The 23,881-nt window shown below is 39.6% G+C and overlaps 1 long non-coding RNA gene across 1 annotated transcript in view; it reads right to left on the bottom strand.

The window, feature by feature from the left end:
* Positions 1-19,881, bottom strand: part of LOC142827588 (uncharacterized) — a 162,733-nt gene extending 142,852 nt beyond the window's left edge. The window contains exons 1-2 of the long non-coding RNA XR_012902269.1: positions 19,768-19,881; positions 16,684-16,719 (exon numbers count right to left, since the gene is read on the bottom strand). This is a non-coding gene — a long non-coding RNA (uncharacterized LOC142827588). The remainder of the gene's footprint in view (positions 1-16,683; positions 16,720-19,767) is intronic.
* Positions 19,882-23,881: the final 4,000 nt, after the last annotated feature.

The following is a 23,881-nucleotide window of genomic DNA, read 5'->3' as shown; positions in this document are numbered from 1 at the left end:
TTCACCCACCCCCAACCCAGTCAAATTATTTCACCTAATTCTCTTAATGATCATAAATTTAATATGATAAAATGTAGCTCTAAATATTTATACTCTTCAAATTACATTTCAAGGTGATTTGACATTACTGGGTCTTTCTTCATGAAAATCATGGGACACCAATATCAGATAATGAATTCATACACCTAATCATGAAAAAAATCTCAAAGTTTTAGAGAAGTTCTCAAAGCTTGGGTGATTTTCCAGACCTTTTCTGAATTATCCAACCTTGGGCTAAAAATTTAACAAACAAGTTTTTTCACATGAGGTTTCAGATACTTTCTTGTTTTTCATGGTATTCTCACTACAGGCTTATTTGCATACATAAATTGTACCACCTAAACTACACCAGTGTGGTTTAGTCAGTAACACACAGAGGGCTCGTCTACACTGGCCCCTTTTCCGGAAGGGGCATGTAAATTTCACCAGTCGTCGTAGGGAAATCCGCGGGGGATTTAAATATCCCCCGCGGCATTTAAATAAAAATGTCCACCGCTTTTTTCCGGCTTTTAAAAAAGCCGGAAAAGAGCGTCTACACTGGCCCCGATCCTCCGGAAAAAGTGCCCTTTTCCGGAGGGTCTTATTCCTACTTTGTACTAGTTCCTTCAAAGTAGGAATAAGACCCTCCGAAAAAGGGCACTTTTTCCGGAGGATCGGGGCCAGTGTAGACGCTCTTTTCCGGCTTTTTTAAAAGCCGGAAAAAAGCGGCGGACATTTTTATTTAAATGCCGCGGGGGATATTTAAATCCCCCGCAGATTTCCCTACGACGACTGGTGAAATTTACATGCCCCTTCCGGAAAAGGGGCCAGTGTAGACGTAGCCATAAAGTATGGACACAAATATAATGTTATAAAGGTGCTTACACAAGTACAATATATTCCCATAAGGGAAAAGAAATAAGCTTTACTAGCATGAGGTCTTATTATACTGCTTCAGCAGCAACCCCATTCTTTCAGTAAAAAAACTTCCACAGTTAAACTGGTACAAATACTGTATGTACACTCATCATAAACAACTAACTCTGTGGCTTTGCTTTCATCTTTTTGCTTGATCACACACTTCTACACAGTTGATCAGTTTACTCTTTGTGGTCTTTTTAATTAAATACTCAGTCAAAAGAATGGTGTAACAAAGTAATTCCCACAGGAAACATCCTTCTATGTTGAATACCTGGCAATTATCTTATAAATGTATTTATCCTTACAAAAAACCTATCTGGTAGGGAAGTACTATCATCCCCCTTTTCCAGTGAAGAACTGAGGTACATAGAGAGACTGAGGGTACATCTACACAGCAGTGATATTTTGCAATAACATCAGTCTGTGTCTATGTTATAAGCAGTAATTTCAACATAATGTCAAGCTGGAGGACTTCTTATTCCAACTCCTGTAACCCTCATTTTATGAGGAGTAAGGGATGTTGGAGGAAGTGTGGTCTACCTCAGACATACTGCTGTGTAGACAGTGCCAAAAGCTGAAATAAGCTATTTCGTCTTAAGCTACCCAATTGATATAGCTCAAGTTACATAGCTTATTTCAGCTTTAATCCTGCTGTGTAGACATGCCCTGAGTGATTTTCCCAGATAAGTTTGTGATAGAAGCTATAGTTCCCAAGCCACTTCCTTGCACTAGAGCAGTCTTACTGAAACATTGCTAAAAAAAGAGTTCCAGAAAATTCCATTAATTGGACAGTCCAGTCCATTTTGTCAATAACTGTAGCAACCAACGGTATTGTTCAGAATAAAAGCTGAATCATACACGGATGAATCTTTTAATCCTCTTCTTTCAGGCTGAGCAGGTGTTGGAACTGGAGTTTTGCCCTTTCCCTGATATTGAAAGTCTAAAAATTTGCCCTCTTTAGAAACTTGTAGATATTTTATATCCTTTGGGAAAAGAATGCTGAAAATATTTGTCAATGGAATTTGCTTCTGGGCAACAAGCATTAAGCTGATGAACTTTGAAATGACTGTTTATAAGACTTTGTCAGGGAGACAAAGTTAATAGCAACTTGAGTTTATTTTATCCTATCTCTGAACCTCCTATAGCCCTTCTTCAAGGGATTAGACATATTAAGTTCAATGATCCTGATTCTCCTCTCACACCAATTTTGTACTAGTTCCACTGACTTCCCTGCAGATTCTTTGCATTTAAATTGATGCAAAGTAGATCAAAATCAGTCCCAATGCAATACTTGAATGAATAAATGCTACTCAGCATTAAAATAGGATGCCACACCAAATTGTATAATACATAATGTCTGAATCACCCAAAGTGAAAGTTTTTCAGCAGATTTGATCTCTTTATTGGTATTGTATTCTCTCTCTCTCTTTCTTACTCATATGCATCCTTAAGAAGGACATTATTAAGGCAGTTCCAAAGTCAAGCAACTAAAAAGTGAAGAAGGACCATGCTCAGTTGCTCTTTGGGATGATACATGTGCACTCTAATCAGCACTAGAAGCTGTGTGAGGCTCAGGAATGCTCAGCGAGGATGAAACGGAAGAATTTAAGTTAAACAAGTGTCCACTGAGCATGTGCGAACTACAATTTTTTTCATAGTGTTATAATGGGCAAATTTGAGCTGATTTTTACAGGGATGGCAAAGGTTACTAACAACTACCCTCTGCCAAATTACAACTTCCTGCTGCAAAGCATTAGAGAACTAGAGCTTTTCAAAGGAAAAGTCTCCAGATTTATTTACATTTTGAATTTGCAAAAGCAATATGTTATTCCTAGTCTTCTTCTAGCAAACTGCCAAGCTATTATTTCCAGAACAATGCATCCTGAAAATTTCTTCTCAAACTGTTAAAATTTAAAAAGTTGTAAGATACTGAAAGCAGGTTGTCTTAGCAGAAAGTCGCAGGCAGCCTTAATAATAGTCAAGGATTCTAGCCATTCCTATAATATAGTATCTCAGAGTTACATTGTGGCATTGCTACATCATCTATGAAAGGAGCAAGTCAGAGCTGCTCAGTCACAGGCTTGGGATCAGATTCAAAACTAATTGTAGTGAAAGTTATGTTTGCTCAAGCTGTCCTGTGTTATGCTGATCCTTTATCAGGTTTCTTCAAGGCCCTGTCCATTATGGGCCAATGTAAGAAGTGGATGAAAGAAGTGCACAGAGTAGCACTGGGAGCTTTCGATTTATTTTGCACATTTCTCTCCTGACTTGCACTGTGAGCATATCTGAGGATGCAGCCATACCATTTCATTTTCAAAAACATTGCAGGCTGAGAGGACAGAGAGGAAACATGTGAGAGGAGGATGAAGTGCATCCAAAAATGTGTGAACCAATATGTTCAAGAGATTTGGAAGTAAAAAGATAGTGACACTTAGAATCTGAAAAAAGTCATTCACAAAAACAGGACATCAAGTTGAGAGATATGAGTAGATAGGTAAAGAGTGACTGAAATTAGAATATCAAAGCCTCATTTGAGACAGCAGTAGGTACCACAAATATATATTGCTACCTGTCTGAACATGCAGGATTTCCTTTATTTAAAGCAGAAAATACTTCAGTTAATATTATGGGCAGTAGAGGACTTGTGTTTTCTTTTGTTTTTTAATATAACCCACCTCTAAACAATTTAAAGAGTTGACCATGCATTGACTTTTTATGGAATTAACTTTTTAAAGTTAATTTGCAATTGAATCTTTCCTGTGGAAATTTCAATTGTAGTACAGCTAAGACAAGTATTAGAAATAAATGTATAAATGTATAAAACAAAATTGGCTTAGAATGGACTAATGGATTCATGGCAAATCCAGTGGCTATATTTGATATGGAAATCCTATCCTACTAAGATGATTTAGGGTCTCTCTCAATATTAGTACTTCAAATATTTTCTCCAAAGTGAAAACTTTCAACCTAAATTCAAATTAAATATTTTTTCTTTTATTTTTCCAATGGCAAGATATCTTCCCATTTGCAAACCAGTAGCTTTCTGTTTTCTGAGTCAGCATATGAAATGAGGCAATATAAATTAAGTGTAAACAGTCCCATTTATCTAACTGGGAGTTTTTACTCTGAAGCCTAAATTGCAACAATTAATTGTCAATAGTATATTCTAGCAGAAACATTCATTTAATGCACTTTATACACATTGTTTGATTCTTTATGAGAGAACCTTCTCCATGAATATAATTTCAGGTTTTAAAATGGTCTTTCTGATGAGAGAAAGACAGAGAAAACCAAGGAAAATTGAAAGAACGGTAAGGTGGCGCATAGTTGGCTTATCTGCGGGAAGACTATTAACCAAAAGGAGAGATCATTTTTGAGAGTCAACGCATTATTTTCCAACTAAAAAAAATTAAATAAGAATTTTTATTAATACAGGAAAACACAAATAATTGACTACTTAATGGAGCTGAGTGAAACCTAAAATGTCCATCCTATCAAAATTCTATGATGGAAAAAATTGCTTTTATTTTAAATTTGAATGAAACATTAAAATTCATAATTTCCTGAGATATTTAAAAATATTTCATTTATGATTCCTGAAATTGTTCTAATTTTATTTTTACTTTTATATTATATTACATAATATATTGCAATATAATGTTTTGAAATGAAAAGTTGATATTTTGATATATATAAACATATTTAATTTATTTCTACATGAATATTTGTCAAAATCAAATGGAATTTGTCAAAATAAATAAAATATTGCATTGAAAAATTACCAGGCATTTGTACTAGCCAACTTCTTACTGATTAGACAGCTAGATCATTCAAATATATTGTGTTTGAATTAACTTTTTAAAAAATATTTTTCTCCATAATTTCTCACACAAGATCACACAAGATGCAAGCTCCCCCTAGATTTCAAGTGAATCCCACTCATATTCAGCACTTGAGCAAAACATGAAATGCCAGCTGGCAGTCTTGTTATCCGTTATATGGTTTACTATTTGTATTTGAATTTAAACACTGAAGAAAACATGAACACATGTTTACTTCTAATAAACAAACAATCATCCAAGAGTGGTATACTAACAATTACTGTTTCAGTATCCCAAAATAGCATTTCCGCATCTTTAAACATGTTCATTATTTCAAATATAATTTGAAATAATGAGTGAACTATTCTGGTATCCCTATAACCCTCCTTCCATGAGGGTTAAGGGATTTGTTGGAATAGCGCTTTACTTCAAGGTAAGGGTGCTGTGTAGACACACCCAAACTGAATAAACTTAAACAACAAATAGTCTTGCAGCTTAGACATTAAAAAAAAATGTAGATGACATCATGAGCTTTAGTGGACACAACCCATTTCTTCAGATGTATGAATTATGGTAAGCAGTTTTGAATAAGGCCAGCAACACAAGCTGGGGTCCAGGACAATGTGCCTTCTTCCCATTAGGTGAAGTGCAGTCATTGGCGCATTTTGTTGTTAGCATAGACAACTCTGTAGGGACCAGAAGTTCACACATATGTGGCCTGTTTTTTCCTCTGCAATCTCAGGTAGGACAGAGCAATAAGGGACAATCCCAAGGGAAAAACAAGGTTGGGGGTTGTATTGAGTGCCAACTGCAAGTTGTGCTTGGCTGAAGGAAGTCATGAGATGCACAGGTCTGGGGGTGGTCCAATGGTTACAGACACCATTGTCAGTTGATGAACACAAGTAATGCTGTGAGTTCTATGGAACCATAGCGTATGAAAATCCAAGATGATGGTCACCTAGATGACCCTAAATGAAAGGGCAGGTGTTGTTGTACATTGCATTGGCAACCCAGCTGTGTGTGTCAACAATCCTTATATAATGCAGAGGGCAATTAAGTTCAGTTTGGAGAACTGGAGGTTCATCTATCAAATTTGGAGGAGCTATGTTTTGGGCTGCTACCTAAGGTCCTTGCAATGTTTCTGCTGGCAGGACCTGGATGGAAAAAGGAGGGAGAGCTTTGGAAGCCCAGTAGTAACTATAGAATAAACAGGGGGTTTTTCCTGTACTATACAATGCTATCTGCCTGGTAGTCCCAGATATCTAATAATAAAGTTGCATTCTGATTAAATCTATATCAAGTGTTTTTTGTCCCTCTTTTGGTAGCCATACACTAGTTAGTTTAGGATATAAAAAGTAGAATGTGTATTTTAGGTGTTGGGACATGTGAAAAGATGCCTGCTTGTTTGTCAAGGAAAGAGAAGAGCGGGGTTAAAAGTTGATCCTGCAGTTTGAGTAAGTAAACAACTGGTTCACCAGTTCAATCAGGTAACCAACTGAATTTACAAGGTAACATTAGTGCCCAGTAAAAATATTTCCAATAATATATAATTAATAATAAGTAATAATTAATATTAAAAACTAATAATATAATAACTTCCTAACAATATATTGAAGTCAAGCACCTAGATCTGAGTTTAAATTTAACCTTCTGTTGTGCCTCATTTTGGTGGACAAATCACTCATTGAAATAAAAAAGTGATTTACTTCTTTGACTCAAGACTATATTTGTGACATTGTGCGTTCTGTCTGACAGGGAAAGAAACAGTCAATAGTTAATTATTCTCACCAATAAAAATGTAGGCCATATTTCCTGTCTGAATTTGTTTACCTTCAAATTATAGCTATTGGATAATGTTACACCTTCCTCTGCTAGATTTAAGAGTCCTTTCTTAAGTATTTTCCCCTTTGCACGTACATATAGACTGATTAAGTCACCCCTTAACCTTTCCTTTATTAAGCTAAGTGGATTGAGCTCCTTCAACCTGTCATTGAAAGACATGCTTTCTAATCCTTTAATCAGTTTTGTGGTTCCTCTCTGAACGCTCCCTGTTCTATCAGCATTCTTCTTGAATTGTGGACACCATAATTGGGCAAGGTAGTCCGTCAGTGGTTGTACCGGAGCCAAATACAGAGCTAAAATAACTTCACTTCTCCTACCCTGTTTATGCATCTAAAGATCGTATTAGCTCCTTTGTCCTCAGCATCACTCTGGGAGCTTATGTTCAGTGCATTATTCACTATGACAACCAAATATCTTTCAGAAAAAAACTACTTCCCAGAATAGACTTCCCCATCCTTTAACTGTGGGACTATATTACTTGTTTATGTGTGGATAGATAGATAGATAGATAGATAGATAGATAGATAGATAGATAGATAGATAGATAGATAGATAGATAGATAGATTTCTGAATATTAAAACACATTCTTTCCATATGCCTAGCTTACAAAGTGATTCATGTATCAGTCACATGTTCTCTTCATTGTTTACATCTCCCCAAAATTTTGTATCTGCAAACTTTAGCAGTGATCAAATTGTTTTCTTCTTAAAATAACATTGAACAGTTATTTAAAAAATAACAGTTCATTCCTTATTGTATCCCTCTCCCCAAAATACACACATTTAATGATTTCCTGTTTAAGATTATATTTTGAGATCTATCAGTTAACCAGTTATTAATACATTTAAACGTATATTGTTCTAGTTAACTTCATATTGTTAACTAGAACAATATAAAGTAGCTTTATATTGCCATGTTAACTTTATATTGTCTGGTTTTTTAAATCAAAATATCAAGTAAAAAATCTTACAGAAGTTTAAATATATTACATCAGTACTAAAAACTTCATCAACCAAATTATAATCTAATAAAAAGATTATGTTAGTTTGACAGAATCTTTTTTTCCCCATAGAGTCATGTTGATTGGTATTAACTATATTACACTTTCATTCCTTACTGAATTCCATATACTTGCTCCATTATCTTGCCTGGGATTGATGTCATACTGACATGTCTCTAATTACTTGGGTCATCTGATTTACCCTTTTTAAATACTGGCACAACATTAGCTTTCATCCAGTATTATGGAATTTCCCATTGTTCCATGAATTACTGAAAATAAACATTAACGATCCGGTGAAATTCTTAGCCTTCCCTTTAAAAATTCATAGATGTTAGGTTTCTGGAACAGCTGATTTTAAAGTCTAAATTTAGTAGCTGCTGTTTAACATTCTTCTGAGATGCTAATGGAATATAAAAGGTGTTATCATGCAAGATGACTATTACATCTGTGTATTTTTCCATAATAATGAAGAAAAAATATTTATTGAACACTTCTGTAATTTCTGTATTATTACTGATAATTCTGCTTTTTCAACTGAGTAATGTACAAAACCATTGCTAGGATTATTTTTTATTACTAGTATGCTTTGAGAAAATTCTTATTATTATGATTAATTCTACCAGCCATAAATTGCAACTTTTGTTTGCCTTATGAATTTTGTACAATCCCTGGTTCGTTCTTTCTTTCTTTCTTTCTTTCTTTCTTTCTTTCTTTCTTTCTTTCTTTCTTTCTTTCTTTCTTTCTTTCTTTCTTTCTTTCTTTCTTTCTTTCTTTCTTTCTTTCTTTCTTTCTTTCTTTCTTCGGCTATGTCTACCCTTCAGGGAAAAGTTGGAAAAAGATATGCAAATTTCGAACCACAATTTGCATATCTTTTTCAGCTTTTCTTCCGAAAGAGGCTATTCCAACATTTGGCCCGTCTACACGGGGCCAAATGTCAAAAAAAACCTCTTTCAGAACATCCCTTCTTCCTCATATGCAGACGTATTCATTCAACATGGTAGAGCTATGATAACTTAATGAGCCTAAGGGCTCAGATGATTAATATCTGAACTTAGAATTTAACTCTGAATTTAAAAATGACTGCAGGCCGAACCATAAGGTTTTTGTGGTTCCTGTGTAACTTTTGTGATGTCTGTTTCTTTGAGCACTTGTTTAATTGTTTAATTACAGGCACAGAAATGTTCAGAATAAGAGTTTCTCTCAGTTACTTCTCTACCTGGCATTACTGCATTAAATCTTGCCACTCACAATCTATTGACCCCGAGAGAAAAAGAACCTTAATTTATGTTAGGGAATCTTGCCGTTAATCATCATGATGAATTAAAGTTTAAAATTGCAAAAGATATTTCAGAGGTTTAATAGAAACCCTGGGGAAAGTTTAGTCAAATACAAAACACCACAAAACAAATCATGTCATTTACATTTCAGAAAGGCCAACATCACAGTCTAAGCGTTGCAACATCCCATTTTATCCTAAAGTCATTGCTATACTGTTCCTTTTGCATGTATGAAAAGGAGTTTGTGGTCACTGTGGAAGTGCTGTTTATTTTAATATCCTCTATTTATTTTATCCTCCATTATTTATGGAGTGATTTGCTTGCACATCAGAATTATAGTTTGTGTTAACACTTGGGCTACGTCTACACTGGCCCCTTTTCCGGAAGGGGCATGTAAATTTCACTAGTCGTCGTAGGGAAATCCGCGGGGGATTTAAATATCCCCCGCGGCATTTAAATAAAAATGTCCGCCGCTTTTTTCCGGCTTTTAAAAAAGCCGGAAAAGAGCGTCTAGACTGGCCCCGATCCTCCGGAAAAAGTGCCCTTTTCCGGAGGCTCTTATTCTTACTTTGAAGAATACTTACTTTGAAGTAAGAATAAGAGCCTCCGGAAAAGGGCACTTTTTCCGGAGGATCGGGGCCAGTCTAGACGCTCTTTTCCGGCTTTTTTAAAAGCCGGAAAAAAGCGGCGGACATTTTTATTTAAATGCCGCGGGGGATATTTAAATCCCCCGCGGATTTCCCTACGACGACTAGTGAAATTTACATGCCCCTTCCGGAAAAGGGGCCAGTGTAGACGTAGCCTTGGTGTGGGTTACAATAGTGTAAACTTCCTGTACAAGACCTTTGAATACCTCCAACCTCACAAAGGGTATGTCTATATTGCATTCCTCTTCCGAGAGAGGAATGCAAATGGAGGAACCCAAAACTGAAAATGAAGCATAGTTTTGAATTTCCCACACTTCATTTGCATAATCACGGACCTCTGCTTTTCCAGAATAGTGTCTTTCGAGACAACAAACGTGGTCCCCACAGGATTATTTTGAGAGAAAACCCTTCCTTCAAAATAACCTTTATTCCTGAGGTTTAAGGGTTATTTTGAAGAAAGAGTTTTCTTTCAAAATAACCCCGCGGGGACCACGTTTGTTGTCTCGAAAGACATTATTCCAGAAAAGCGGCGGTCCGCTATTATGCAAATGAAGTGTGGGAAATTCAAATCCACACTTCATTTGAAATTTCTGGTGTCTGCATCTGCATTCCTCTCTCGGAAGAGGAATGTAATGTAGTCATACCCAAACACACTAATGTGGTATGTGATATACACGTAGGAAATAATATTATAGTAGAGTTTCCTGAAATGAGTTTTGGAACATCAGGCAGGGCAGATGAAGGGTGAAAGATGAAAGATCACTATCATTTTTATAATCCCTCTAATAAGGGTATCATAAATACTTCTGCTCTTTTTTCTAATTAACACTCAACTATATTGCAGTGTCCCAGTGTAAGAAGGAAATTCTGCTAACCAAGTTCCATGTCTAAACCACTGCCAGCAGCTGGAATACAAATTGTTATAATTATTGCTGAAAGCAGTTGTTAAGACCTTTGTAGCAGTCTTAACATAACTAACAGTTCAGAAGGGAAAAGAGAACTGAGTGATCACAAAGAGTAAACATGAACAAGCTTTGCAATACTAACAAACTGGATATAAAAAGAGGAAGAAATCTGAGCTGAGAGGACTTGTGGATATGTAGCCCATGTTGTTTCAAAATAACAAGCAGAGTGTCCAAATTACCGAGATTGTTATTTCAAAATAACTCCTGCTTTCTATGAGGAATAACACTTATTTTAAAATTGTTATTTCAAAACAGCATGATCGTGGATGTTCACGTGCTGCTGTCTCAAAATAATAAGCCTGAACAGGCCTCTCACAGCTGCACTTGTGGCCACTCTGGCCACACTTGACATGTCCAATGCTCCCCTTCTCCTGCAGAACTTAAAGCAGCAGACTGAAGGAAAAAGGGCTTGTGGCACATGTGGGCCTTTCACAGCCCCATGCCACACAGCACCAATCCCAGGAGCCATGTAGGACCTCAGTGCTCACTCTGAGCCCCTCACAGCTTCCAGCACTCCCACAGCACCCTTGGTTCCCCTGGACAGGGATGCAGGAGAGCACTGGTCTGGACTGGTGCAGAGATCCAGCACCTCACTGAGATCTGGGTCAAGAAAAAAACATCTTTCAGGAGAAGGAATGCCAATGTCCACAGTCGGATGACCAGCTGCCTGGCTGAAAAATGACACATGCAGACCCTCAACTAGGTCTGCGTGAAAATCAAGGCCTGCCAGCAGGTCTACAACAAGGCCAAGTGGCTCCTCACACCTGCAACTATTATAAGCAGCTCAATGACATCTTGGGAGGGGTGCTGGTCACCTCCAACTTCGTTATCATTGAGTCCAGACTGGAAGCGCCCAGCATCAGCCTCCATGAGGGCAGGGTTATGGAGGAGGTACGGGCAGAGGAGGAGGAGAAGGAGCGGTCCAGCCAGGCCACCATGCCCACAAGCTAGGAGCTGTTCCCTACCCTGGAGACAGTCCACCTGTCCAGGATATCTTCCAGGCCTTATACAATCCCAGCAAAGGCACTTCAGGTAAGTTCTTTAACTTTCCCTGTACTCATGCTGTGTCAGGCAGCAGGCTGCAAGGGGCTGCACGCTCCCTTGTGAAGCCTTCTCGGCCGGAGTGTTGCCTGTGCATGTGCGTGCACATGAAGCACCAGTCCAGAGCACTCATCTCCATGCCACTTTCACACACAGGAATGCCTCAGTCCTTTTCACAAGATTCCTGGAAAAGCAGTCTTATTCCAGCCTCTGTGGTGGGACACCTTCCCACGACAAGCCACAACTAAGGAAGCTGGGGTCATGGAAACACACAGCAGTGTTACACATAGCGCAGGTCATGCCCACACTCAGGAATCATCCGCTTCTGGTCAAGCACAGTGCTGCAGAGAACATTGATCCTGTGCATGGGAACCTGACATGAGGAAGAAGAGGAGGGGAATCCAGTAGCATTCTCTCCAGCAAGCAGCCTCTCACACTCACACACACCTCCCTTAAGTTCCCCCTCCTCCTCCAGCAAACAGGAGAAGTTCTCTATCTGTGGAATGCGGCCAATGCCAGACCTAGCGTATGTGGGACACAGAAGGCAGCCAAGCCACCCCATTCTTCCTTCCCCTGCCCGCAAGCTCTTGGCCTGGCCCACACCTTCCCATACTTGCTTGTCCCCACGCCATAGATATAGTGAGTCTCCTCGGGATGTCCATGCCCCTGCAGGAAAGTGCCCATTGTCTAGGCTATGATGGCCTTGCTCAAAGCATATTGCCATAACCTGAACTAAGGGCTTAGGTGCTTGTGTAGAGATTAGAGCTAGGCTTCATGCAAAATATCTCCTGGGATTACTGCCCTTGCAACTTTTCTTCACAGCTGGGCCAGCTGTGAATGTGCCACATCCACCACCTTCCACACTATATAATCAAGTCCATGGGGTCTGCCAGAGGAAGGAAGACCTGCTGCAGGACCAGATGGCCTGCCTCCAGTCCCTTTTTCGGGTTCAGTGAGGAGCACCCTGAACAGGCTGCTGCACAACTAAGAATACTGGGCTGACCAGGAGCAGTGGAAGACTATCTGGGACCAGCTGGCATGCCAGCATGAGGCCATGTGTTCCTCCCACACCTCTGTGATGGAATGCATGGCCTCGTGCATGGAGCAGGCCACCAGCCACCCCTTTTCCCCCATCTGCCCCCACTCAATCCCCAACTCTCCAATCCTGCCCATTCCCCCTCCCTAGCTTCCTTTCCTAGCCCCCAAGGGACCATCAGGGCCCCAGAACATGTGGAGGTGGATCCTCTCAGGCAGTTGAAGCCTCCTGAGTTACCCAAGGCAGGCATCAGTCTCAGTCCGAGTCTCAGTCCCATCCCTGAGCCCCCTCCTCACTCCTCTCTTTCTCCTATTCCAGGTTCTTTCTCCAGTCCCTCCCTTGCTGTATAGACCCCAAATAAACAAACAGAGAGTTTTTTAATTATAAAAGTCTTTTTTATTTGCTCTGCCAGGAAAGGGGCAGGTGGGAAGGGAGGGCAGGAAAGGGTGAGGTAGGGGAGGAAAGGCACACAGAGGAAATGCAGGGACTCCTTGTAGAAAGGCCTGGGGGAGATTCTCACAGGTCACTTTATCTGAAACTCTCCCTCAAGGCCTCCCAGATGAGGATAGCCCCCTGATGTGCTCTCCATGTGGCACTGGTGTCCAGCTGCACATAAGCCCTGGCTAACCATTCCACCTCTGCCCCCCACCAGCAGGAAAGTGTCTATAACATCTGGGGAAGCCCATGGTAGCAAAGCCATCCACAATAGTGTTGACCAGTTCCCCAGAGTGATGAACTTCTGGAGCAAGATATTGTTGATGGTCTTGACTATACCTGCAGGAGCATGGCCCCAACCATGAATTTCCCCACGCTGAACTGGTCCCCAAGAGAATGGTAGCTGTCTGGTGTGGTGAGCTTCCAGAGTGCAATGGTGATGCACTTCTGCTCAAAGTTAAGTGTCCTGTTGCCTGAGGGCAGGAATGAGCCACTCACTGAGCTCCAGGAAGGTGGCCTTCCACATGCAAAAGTTCTGGAGCCACTGGTGGTTATCCCATCACTGCAGGACAATGTGGTCCCACCAGTAGGAAGTTGGCTCCCTTCTCCAGAAGTGACATTCCAGAGGGTATGTCTACACTACCACCCTAGGTCGAACTAGGGTGGTTAATGTAGGCAACCGAAGTTGCAAATGAAGCCCGGGATTTGAATTTCCCGGGCTTCATTTGCATCTTGCCGGGCGCTGCCATTTTTAAAGCCCCGCTAGTTCGGACTCTGTGCCCGTGGCTACACGCGGCACGGAGTAGGTAGTTCAGATTAGGCTTCCTATTCCACGAGGTGTACCGGTAGTTCAGAATAGAAGCCTAATCCAAACTCAACTCAAGGAGCTGCTAGAGGAGGTATCTGAGCCTCTAGCTATCATCTTTGGAAAATCATGGGAGACAGGAGAGATTCCAGAAGACTGAAAAAGGGCAACACAGGAAACTACAGACCAGTTAGCTTAACTTCTCTGCCAGGGAAATAATGGAGCAAGTAATTAAGGAAATCATCTGTAAACACTTGGAAGGGATTATAGTGGACCACAAGTTGAATATGAGTCAGCAGTGTGATGCTGTTGCAAAAAAAGCAAACATGATTCTGGGATGCATTAACAGGAGTGTTGTGAGCAAGAAACGAGAAGTCATTCTTCTGCTCTACTCTGTGCTGGTTAGGCCTCAGCTGGAGTATTGTGTCCAGTTCTGGGCACCGCATTTCAAGAAAGATGTGGAGAAATTGGAGAGGGTCCAGAGAAGAGTAACAAGAATGATTAAAGGTTTAGAGAAAATGACCTATGAGGGAAGGCTGAAGGAATTGGGTTTGTTTAGTTTAGAAAAGAGAAGACTGAGGGGGGACACGATAGCCGTTTTCAGGTATCTAAAAAGATGTCATAAGGAGGAGGGAGAAAACTTGTTCATCTTGGCCTCTAAGGATAGAACAAGAAGCAATGGGCTTAAACTGTAGCAAAGGAGGTTTAGGTTGGACATTAGGAAAAAGTCTTAACTGTCAGGGTAGTTAAACACTGGAATAAATTGCCTAGGGAGGTTGTGGAATTCCCATCTCTGGAGATATTTAAGAGTAAGTTAGATAAATGTCTATCGGGATGGTCTAGACAGTATTTGGTCCTGCCATGGAGGCAGGGGACTCGACTCGATGACCTCTCGAGGTCCCTTCCAGTCCTCGTATTCTATGATTCTATGACCTGGGTGAAGTGATCCTCTGGTTCAGGCTGCTCATCATTGTGGTGAAGCAGCATGTGGGCAGTTTGGATGAACTGCGCCATGAGGCACAATATGAGGCCTGTGAATCTGGCACCGCTTTGCAGGAGCTCTGGCTCCATGCTGGAAGTGTTGTGATGTCTGCAAGGGCTACTAAAGCACACAGAGATGAGACTGAAGAGAGGAGCTTCTGTAAGCACATATCTCAGCAAGCAGGCACAGGAAGTGTTTGTCCTCCTGGTGTCTTCTCCAGAGTGCTTCTGGAAGTTTTAAATATGATACAGGCTCCAGTCAGTTTGGATGTGCTATTTCAAAATAACTTTGAGCTAATTCGATGCTGCTTTGTAATATGGACATGCCATTTCAAAATTATTATTTGGGGAGTTATTATTTTGAAATAAGTTATTTTGAAATAATTTCCCAGTGTACACATGCCCTTAGACACCTCTCAGATTTTGGGACTTGGGTACAGGATATAATGTGAGGTTTGAGAGGGAGTTTGAGTGAAGGAGGAAGTTGTGACCTGGATCAGGGGATTGGAGTGCAGGACTTGGGGGGAGGCATGGATACAATAGAGGATTGTGGCTTGGGGGAGGGGTGTAAGAAGGGGTACAGAGTATGGGAGAGAGATGTGACCTGGGGCAGATGGGTGCAGACGGCTTGGATGGTGACATGTGGGATGGGGATTTGGGGTACAGGAGGGGCAGAGGACCCAGAGGCAGGTTCAGGGTGGGAAGTGCTTACCTTAGCATCTCCCAGCCAGCAGCCCTGCAGCAACCCACAAGGCAAACTGGGCTCCTTGCCTGCTGCAGCTCCAGACCACTTAAAACTGCACTTTTTGCGGAAAAGCGTCTGTGGCCAATCTAGATGCGCTTTTCCACAAAAAAAGCCCCAATCGCCATTTTCACGATCGGGGCTTTTTTGTGGAAAACAAATCTCTGCTGTCTACACTGGCCCTTTTGCTCAAAAGTCTTTCAGAAAAAGACTTTTGCCCGAACGGGAGCAGCATAGTATTTCCGCAAAAGCACTGACAATCTTACATGAGATTGTCAGTGCTTTTGCAGAAATTCAAGCGGCCAGTGTAGACAGCTGGCAAGTTTTCCGCAAAAGCAGATGATTTTGCGGAAAAACTTGCCAGTCTAGACACAGCCATAGAGTATAAGGAGAAGAAAGGACAGTATCTCTCATCTCAAGGAAAAATTCAGGAAGGGAAAATAAGAGACTAAGGGGCAAGAAAATATGAGAGCTTCTATTGATATATCACCTCAAGAAAAATGGATGTTTGGAACCATGGTGTTTGGAGGATGGGAGGTCTTCAAATCCAGAAGATCCTGGAATCAACAGGAAATGTTGCATAGTCTGGATATATAATATATAATTCAGTTGTGAATTAATTGGCTCCCATATTTCCCATTGGGAATGTGCTGGCACAGAAGCAGTTTTGAGGCTTTCCTCTCAACTGCAGAGGATTCATGGGAGCAAATATGGGAAAGAAACAGTGAAGGGGAGAGGTATTCTTTCCCATGGTGATAGAGTGAGGTTGCTTGCAATGGATATATTATGAAGCAAAATGACGGGGGCAATTCTGTAGCAACAAGGACTGCATAAAATAGTTTGTTGGGAAATCCAATAACCTTAAAAAGAATAACTCATAATTTCCTATTTCTAGCAAAGCATCTTATACTGAAAGTACTCTGCATATAGGATTCCTACTGACTTCAATCGGGGGTTCTACAGCAGGAGTATTTGGAGTATAGGGCCCTCAGTAATTAGCAATTGTGTAAGCTCTTAACACATGTAGATTGGATACAGACTTCTAAAAAGTATTTACGGTATTTTTCATTGTTAAATATATTCATACATTTTTAAAAGACTGTAAAAAAGATCAGGGTCAGTGAAAAGAAAAGAAGGATGAGACTTACCAACTATTTTCAAATCTTGAGCATCTGACCTGGATACTGAAGAAAAATGAGTAATTTTTGAGAGAGTGTAAATCAGCTTAGTTTGTTGATCTGTGCAACTCAGAATATGGCCCCAAATACTCAGCCATTTTTTTCAAGTAATAGATATCAGTCATTCCATTCTCTGTTACTGTAATAGCTCTTTAGTGGACATGGACTATAAATGCAATTCGTTTACTGAAGAAAAATGAGTAATTTTTGAGAGAGTGTAAATCAGCTTAGTTTGTTGATCTGTGCAACTCAGAATATGGCCCCAAATACTCAGCCATTTTTTTCTAGTAATAGATATCAGTCATTCCATTCTCTGTTACTGTAATAGCTCTTTAGTGGACATGGACTATAAATGCAATTCGTTTACTGAAGAAAAATGAGTAATTTTTGAGAGAGTGTAAATCAGCTTAGTTTGTTGATCTGTGCAACTCAGAATATGGCCCCAAATACTCAGCCATTTTTTTCAAGTAATAGATATCAGTCATTCCATTCTCTGTTACTGTAATAGCTCTTTAGTGGACATGGACTATAAATGCAATTCGTTTACATCTATCTGGTGTGACAAATGGTGGACATGATCAAGGAATCTAATGAAGCACATGCCATAAGTTGTTTCTCATGCAAGCAAAATGTGTTGTAAAACAATGTATACATTAATTAAAATCATTATTTGGATAAACTTTCATATCACAAAGATGGACTTATGCAGGGTTTTATTAACTGTTGTTTCTTTAAAGAACAATTTTCGGCACCCACTAAGACTTTGAAGAAGCTGGGTGGCAGAGCTCTGTGTGCTGATTGTATTATGAATAATAAAATATGTAGTAAGTGAAAATTAATTTTAAAGAGAATAACAATACAAAATTAGCTGAAGTAAGACAGTAAAAGATTCTGGTGGCACATAGGAAATGAGGAATGCCTCAATATACAGACTTTCTTCTAGTAAGCAATTAAGTTTACTATGCAAATGGTGTTACTTTATATGCAATTGTGACGTATCTTTCTGATTAATTGAAATTATATTTTAAGATAATTGTATGAGACGATAACGTCTCAATAATGTAATTGTTCTCAGCAATCTGCAAGCAATGGCATTTCAGAATAATCCAGTTTAAGCGAAATAGCAGTGATCACACTGATTTGGAAAATAAACAGATTTTAAAATGTATTAACCATCAGTCACTAAAAAAAGCATATGAATGAAAGTATTGTAAGTAATTAGCATGAATAGGTCAATATAACAGTGAAATATGAAGACTTCTTTTCTTTTTATGATTTCATTGGGCCCTACACCATCCATGGATGAAAAGAAAAAAAGGAGGTAATAGACAGCATGTTGCTGATTTAAGAATTTTTAGTTTAACTTACTTCCAAGTAACATCATCTATTTATAGGGGCCTACTGTATACAGAATTTCCATTGAAATAAACAGATTTTCTAAATATAGAGTGTGTTATGGTTACAGCCTGCTTGAGCTGCATCTTTTTACTCTTTTTGGTTTGTCTGAATATGCCTCCTCAGGTGTTGGACTTCTTGCCCGTATTTGCTATAGGCTGGACTTAATTCTTCTATTCTTACACTAGAACTGAGGTGCATTACTTCATGTTTACCAACTGCTAATCAACCTGCAGGCCCATCTTAGTATGTCATCTGCTTGATTGTTCCTTCAGGAACCAATGACCAGTAACAATGTGCATTCGTCTTCTTAAAACATTTTGTTCTAATATTGTATCTGGACTAAAGCATTAAACATCTCACAAGACTGAATATTGACTAACTACTCAGCAAAAAAGTGAGCAACATCATAATTTTCTTATATGCATTTAAAACATATGACATTGTTTTGGTGGTCAGTTTTGTGATGTTATGACGTTCTTCAAAATCAACACTTTCATTTTAAAGTATTTTGTCATTTTTTCCAGGGAAGGGTAGAGCTATTCTTTCAGTGAAACCACATAGGCTTTTCTTATCTTCACTCAGGGTATGTCTAGACTGCAGAATGCATTCGCTTTTCCAAAAAAATGTCAGAAAAGTGGACGCATTTTGTCAGCATCCCTGTAAACCTCATTCCACAAGGAAGAAGAGATGTTCTGAAAGAGGGTTTTTTCCCAAAAATTTGGCCCCATGTAGATGGGCTGTATTTTGGAAAAGCCTCTTTCGGAAGTAACTTGGAAAAAGATACATAATTTGTGTACCGCAAATTGTGTTCCTTTTTCCCATTTATCTGTGTAGTCTAGACATAACCTCAGTCCTGCAGATGACAAATGCAGGAAAATAGCACATTCGTGGAGTTGAGAATATATTTTCTCCAAATCCTTATTAAACTGGGTGACGGTCAATGTTTAGTTAGGGCTCAAACTGGTTATTAGAATTCAAAATTAGTAATTCTGATATAATTTTAGTCAGCATTTTAAATTTTGATTCAAATAGTAAAGTTTCATTCCATTTTTCAATAATCTCTAATTGGCAGTATTTAAATATTAATTATTAATCATAAGTAGGTGTTTTGTGTCTTTAACAATAAAAAGGAAATTAAATAGAAAAAGCTAAGTTAATTCTACAACAAGGCTGAAATCCTGCAAAGAAATGTATACATATTTACCTTTGCACACTCTGAATCATCACCTTTAGGTTACTGGGACCGTTCACAGTAAATAAAGCAAATCACATGATTAAATCTTCTCGACATCTTTCCCAGAAATACAGGGATACAAAATATGACATTTGTGAAGTATGCTCTAAAAGTTTTTCTGGAACATTAAATTTTGCCTTTGCAAATCTGTTATTTTCACCACTGATTTTTTATATGCAATTATCACCACATCTATTTAACTGTCATAGTACTTTAGTAAATAGGAATGCAATTTACACTTTTAAATTTGAAAAAATAATATATAGACACAGTATTTTTTTCTGATAAATCTATTTTTAATATATGCTCAGCCCAAATGCAGAAGTTCCTAGAAGTGGCTCATAAATTTTAATAGAGTGCTAGTAATGCACTTCATCCTTTATGATTTCATGATGCAAGTAGCAATTCATAGAAGCACCTACCTGCTTCTTTATTTGATTAAATTTTCCATTCTCTTAGGGCTCAGTCCTGTACCTATTGGAGCAAATTGCAATACTCCAACTAACTTCAATGGGTACATATAGCTGGAAGTAAAGAGCCTCCCATTGCAGATTGACAGACTTGAGCTAGCAGAGCCTCTGTCAGGGCTGTAGTGCTGTAAAAATAGCTATGTAGGTAGCACTCTATTTTTATATATTTGGCTCAAGGTCTAAAGCCTGGGAGGACTTCTGCTCAACCCATAACCACAAATCACTGTGCACATAGCTATTTTTAGAGCAGTACCATGAGGCATAGTAGTCCAAGTCTGTCAACCTGGACTGATAGGCTTGATTCTGCAGACTGTGTAGACACACCCAATGAGTGACTGCCTCCCTCTCCTGAAAGAGGGAAGCAGAGTAGGCAGGTCGACACTGGAAATGAGACAGGGATTTAAATATCCCATGCCTACTTTGCATAAAAATGCCTGCCACGTTTTGCCGACTTAGCACTTTGTCGGCAAAAAGCGGCAGTCTAGAGGGAGATCTGTAGAGAAAGTCCCCCGACAGAGGGATGCAGTCTAGACATACCCCCAGTGATGTAGGATTAGTCCTTTAAAGGTTGGAGTGATTAGGGGGAATCTTCCTGTATAATTTTTGAATTCTGTGTGAAATCATGAACTCTCTGTATATTTCTTTATAAAGCTGCAAACTCCATGTTGAGATTGTGGACCTTTATATTCTATATTGTTCTTTCACTTTCCCCTTGAATTCATATTCCAAAAAGGGATAGTGGCAAAGGCCTAACAATACTGTATAGAGTTGTTTTATATTGTTTGTCCTCTTCTCAAAATGAAAAACCCTAGACAAAAAGTGGGCTTCTTGCTTGGAGAACTAGTTTGCCAGGTGATAGGTCACTGGGAACTAAGGGTATGTCTACACTACCCTCCTAATTCAAACTAGGAGGTTAATGTAGGCATACCGCACTTGCAAATGAAGCCCGGGATTTGAATTTCCCGGGCTTCATTTGCATGAAGCCGGCCGGTGCCATTTTTAAATGCCAGCAGTTCGAACCCCGTGCCGCGTGGCTACATGCGGTACAGAGTAGCTAGTTTGGATTAGGCTTCCTAATCCAAACTAGCTGTACTCCTCGTGGAATGAGGAGTACGGCTAGTTTGGATTAGGAAGCCTAATCCGAACTAGCTACTCCATGCCGCGTGTAGCCGCGCAGCACGGGGTTCGAACTGCCGGCATTTAAAAACAGCACCGGCCGGCTTCATGCAAATGAAGCCCGGGAAATTCAAATCCCGGGCTTCATTTGCAAGTGCGGTATGCCTACATTAACCTCCTAGTTCGAATTAGGAGGGTAGTGTAGACATACCCTAAGTAACCAGGTGGATATTAGGAAAAACTATTTCACTAGGGCTACGTCTACGTGGGCCCTTATTCCATAATAGGGATGGAAATGTAACACTTTGGAATAGGCAAATCCACGGGGGATTTAAATATCCCCCGCGGCATTTGCATTTTCATGGCTGCCGCTTTATTCCGGCTTGAAGATAAGCTGGAGAAAAGCGCCAGTCTGGACGCGATCCTCTGGAAAATAAGCTCTTTTCCGGAGGATCGCTTATTCCTACTTTCAAGTAAGCCGGAGAAAAGCGCCAGTCTGGACGCAATCCTCCGGAAAATAAGCTCTTTTTCGGAGGATCTCTTATTCCTACTTGAAAGTAGGAATAAGAGATCCTCCGGAAAAGAGCTTATTTTCCGGAGGATCGCGTCCAGACTGGTGCTTTTCTCCGGCTTATCTACAAGACGGAAAAAAGCGGCAGCCATGAAAATGCAAATGCCGCGGGGGATATTTAAATCCCCCGCAGATTTGCCTATTCCAAAGTGCTACATTTGCATCCCTATTACGGAATAGGGGCCAATGTAGACACAGCCTAGGAGGGTAGTGAAGCACTGGAATGCATTACCTAGGGAAGTAGTGGAGTCTCCATCCCTAGAGGTGTTTAAGTCTCGGCTTGATAAAGCCCTGGCCAGGTTGATTTAGTTGGGATTGGTCCTGCCTAGAGCAGGGGGCTAGACTTGATGACCTTCTGAGATCTCTTCCAGCTCTGTGGTTCTATGATTCTATGATTCCGTGGTCACCTGTTCAGTGTCATCAGGGAGGCACCTGACAGAGACTGGAAGATTATTAAGTTAGGAGTAGGTTTAATCAGGGTGCTTTGGGTTTTTTTTAACTAGATTTAGGCAAGGGAAGCTGCTGAAGGAGCTGCATACACAGATGGGCCTTCAAGGAGAGGGTGAGTTACAGGTAGGCTAGTGAAAATTAAGTTTTAATAATATGAGACTTACATATTTATACAAGAATAATTATGTTTTCATTTCTTATGCAAATTCTGAATGTATTATGTACTACACCTACCATATGGCACATTGATGAGGTAAACCAGAAGGCACACACCTTTGTGGGGGTATGTTTAAGCTGTTTGTGCAGAAGCGTCAAACTTAGGTACCAATCAGTTCACTGGAGTTCTTAAGAAGACATTATAGATGGAGGGTCTGCTCTCTTGAGAGTGGGCCTAGAGATCCCAAGATGGGCAGTGCCTCTCTATCCTTTGAATGGGCTAAAGTTAACTTTACTGATCTTCTCCTTGTGGCTAAAACAACTCCCCTGAAAACTACATGGAGATCCAGAATTCTGTCACTGTGGATTTTCAGCAAGGACTGCACAAGTTCTGCCTCTCTCTGGTCAAAGCCAAAAAAGAACAAAAACAATGCACTTAGTTAAGTGCCAACTTTATAACATAAAATAATAATCAATAATTTAATATCTACATTCTAACAAAGCTACTTTATAATCCACATTCATTATCTTCAGTTATACATAAACATAAAAGGAAACAAATTAAATCTAAACACATCAGTCCTCATAGAACTCAGTGGGAAGTAACTCGGTGTTTCCAAAAACTTACTTTGAGGATACATGTATCTTATTTTTTCACCAAATCTATCCAGTCTGCTGAATCAAAAACACTGCAACAATATCTCCTCTCCTCTTTCTTGCAGACACTTCCATCTGGAATCCATTCAGAGTCCCTCTTCATCTGCTCAAATCACTCATTTAACTAGACAGCTAATAATTCACCAATCTCCCAAATTAGGTACACAAATACTATTAGAAGAAAAACATGAAACAGAGAAGAGCAAGATAGAAACAACACTTTCTCCATCATCACATTTAAATAAAAAAAGAGTTGGTGAAACAAATTGGTTGAAAGAATGTATCTGAAACAGGCTAAAATCCAATAATATTCAAAATATATTATTAAAATGAAATAAATGTGTTTTCCTTCCCAATTTTGCTTTTCAATCATTAATATTGTCAGGACTTCCCAGTTGGAAGGGTAACAATAGTGCTAGTCTTCTGCAAAATGCTTAAGCATCAAAGAGAAGCAGCCTTCATTGTGCCCTTATGATCCCACTTCTCCCACCCTAATCAGGTCACATGTCCTTTTGTGAAGCAGATGCCATGACAAATTGCCCTCAGTGGAATCTGAGTTCAGCTATAGAGAACGTATTGAGAATGCCTAAAACTACCACACACAACTCCGAAAACTTTTAGGTGTGGAATGTTAATTGTTCATCTGCCTAATAACAATGCTTCAACCTGCTCATTCCTTCCTCCATCTTCTCTTCTTAAAGAGATAACTCTGTCAGGCATGCTGGACTTTAATCAGACTCTGGAGGCATAACGGTCATTGAGAATTCAGTGTCTGCATCACCTTAGAGGAATGAGGGCTAAGAGATATTACTGGGTATCAAGGAGTCATGATAGAGGAAAGGAGACTTGTCTAGTGATTACCACATATTGATAGCCTATAACAAGTCTTTTAGATTAACATTTTAACCTGGATGCCTAAAATTATGTAACCGAATCCATTTTTATTCAACAAAACAAATGTCCTGAATTTCAGCAGTGCTGAACATGCATACTACCCATTCAAATTAATGGGAGTTGCAAGAGTTCAAAAGCCTAAAATTAGTAGTATGAATAGATGTCCTCCTTTCAGAGAGACCCTGGGAGTGATATGGCAAAAAAATTGATAGAAGCAGTCCC

The sequence above is a fragment of the Pelodiscus sinensis genome, chromosome 3, assembly GCF_049634645.1.
Source record: "Pelodiscus sinensis isolate JC-2024 chromosome 3, ASM4963464v1, whole genome shotgun sequence".
In the NCBI taxonomy this organism is placed as follows: domain Eukaryota; kingdom Metazoa; phylum Chordata; order Testudines; family Trionychidae; genus Pelodiscus; species Pelodiscus sinensis.
This window is presented reverse-complemented; position numbering and strand designations above follow the sequence as displayed.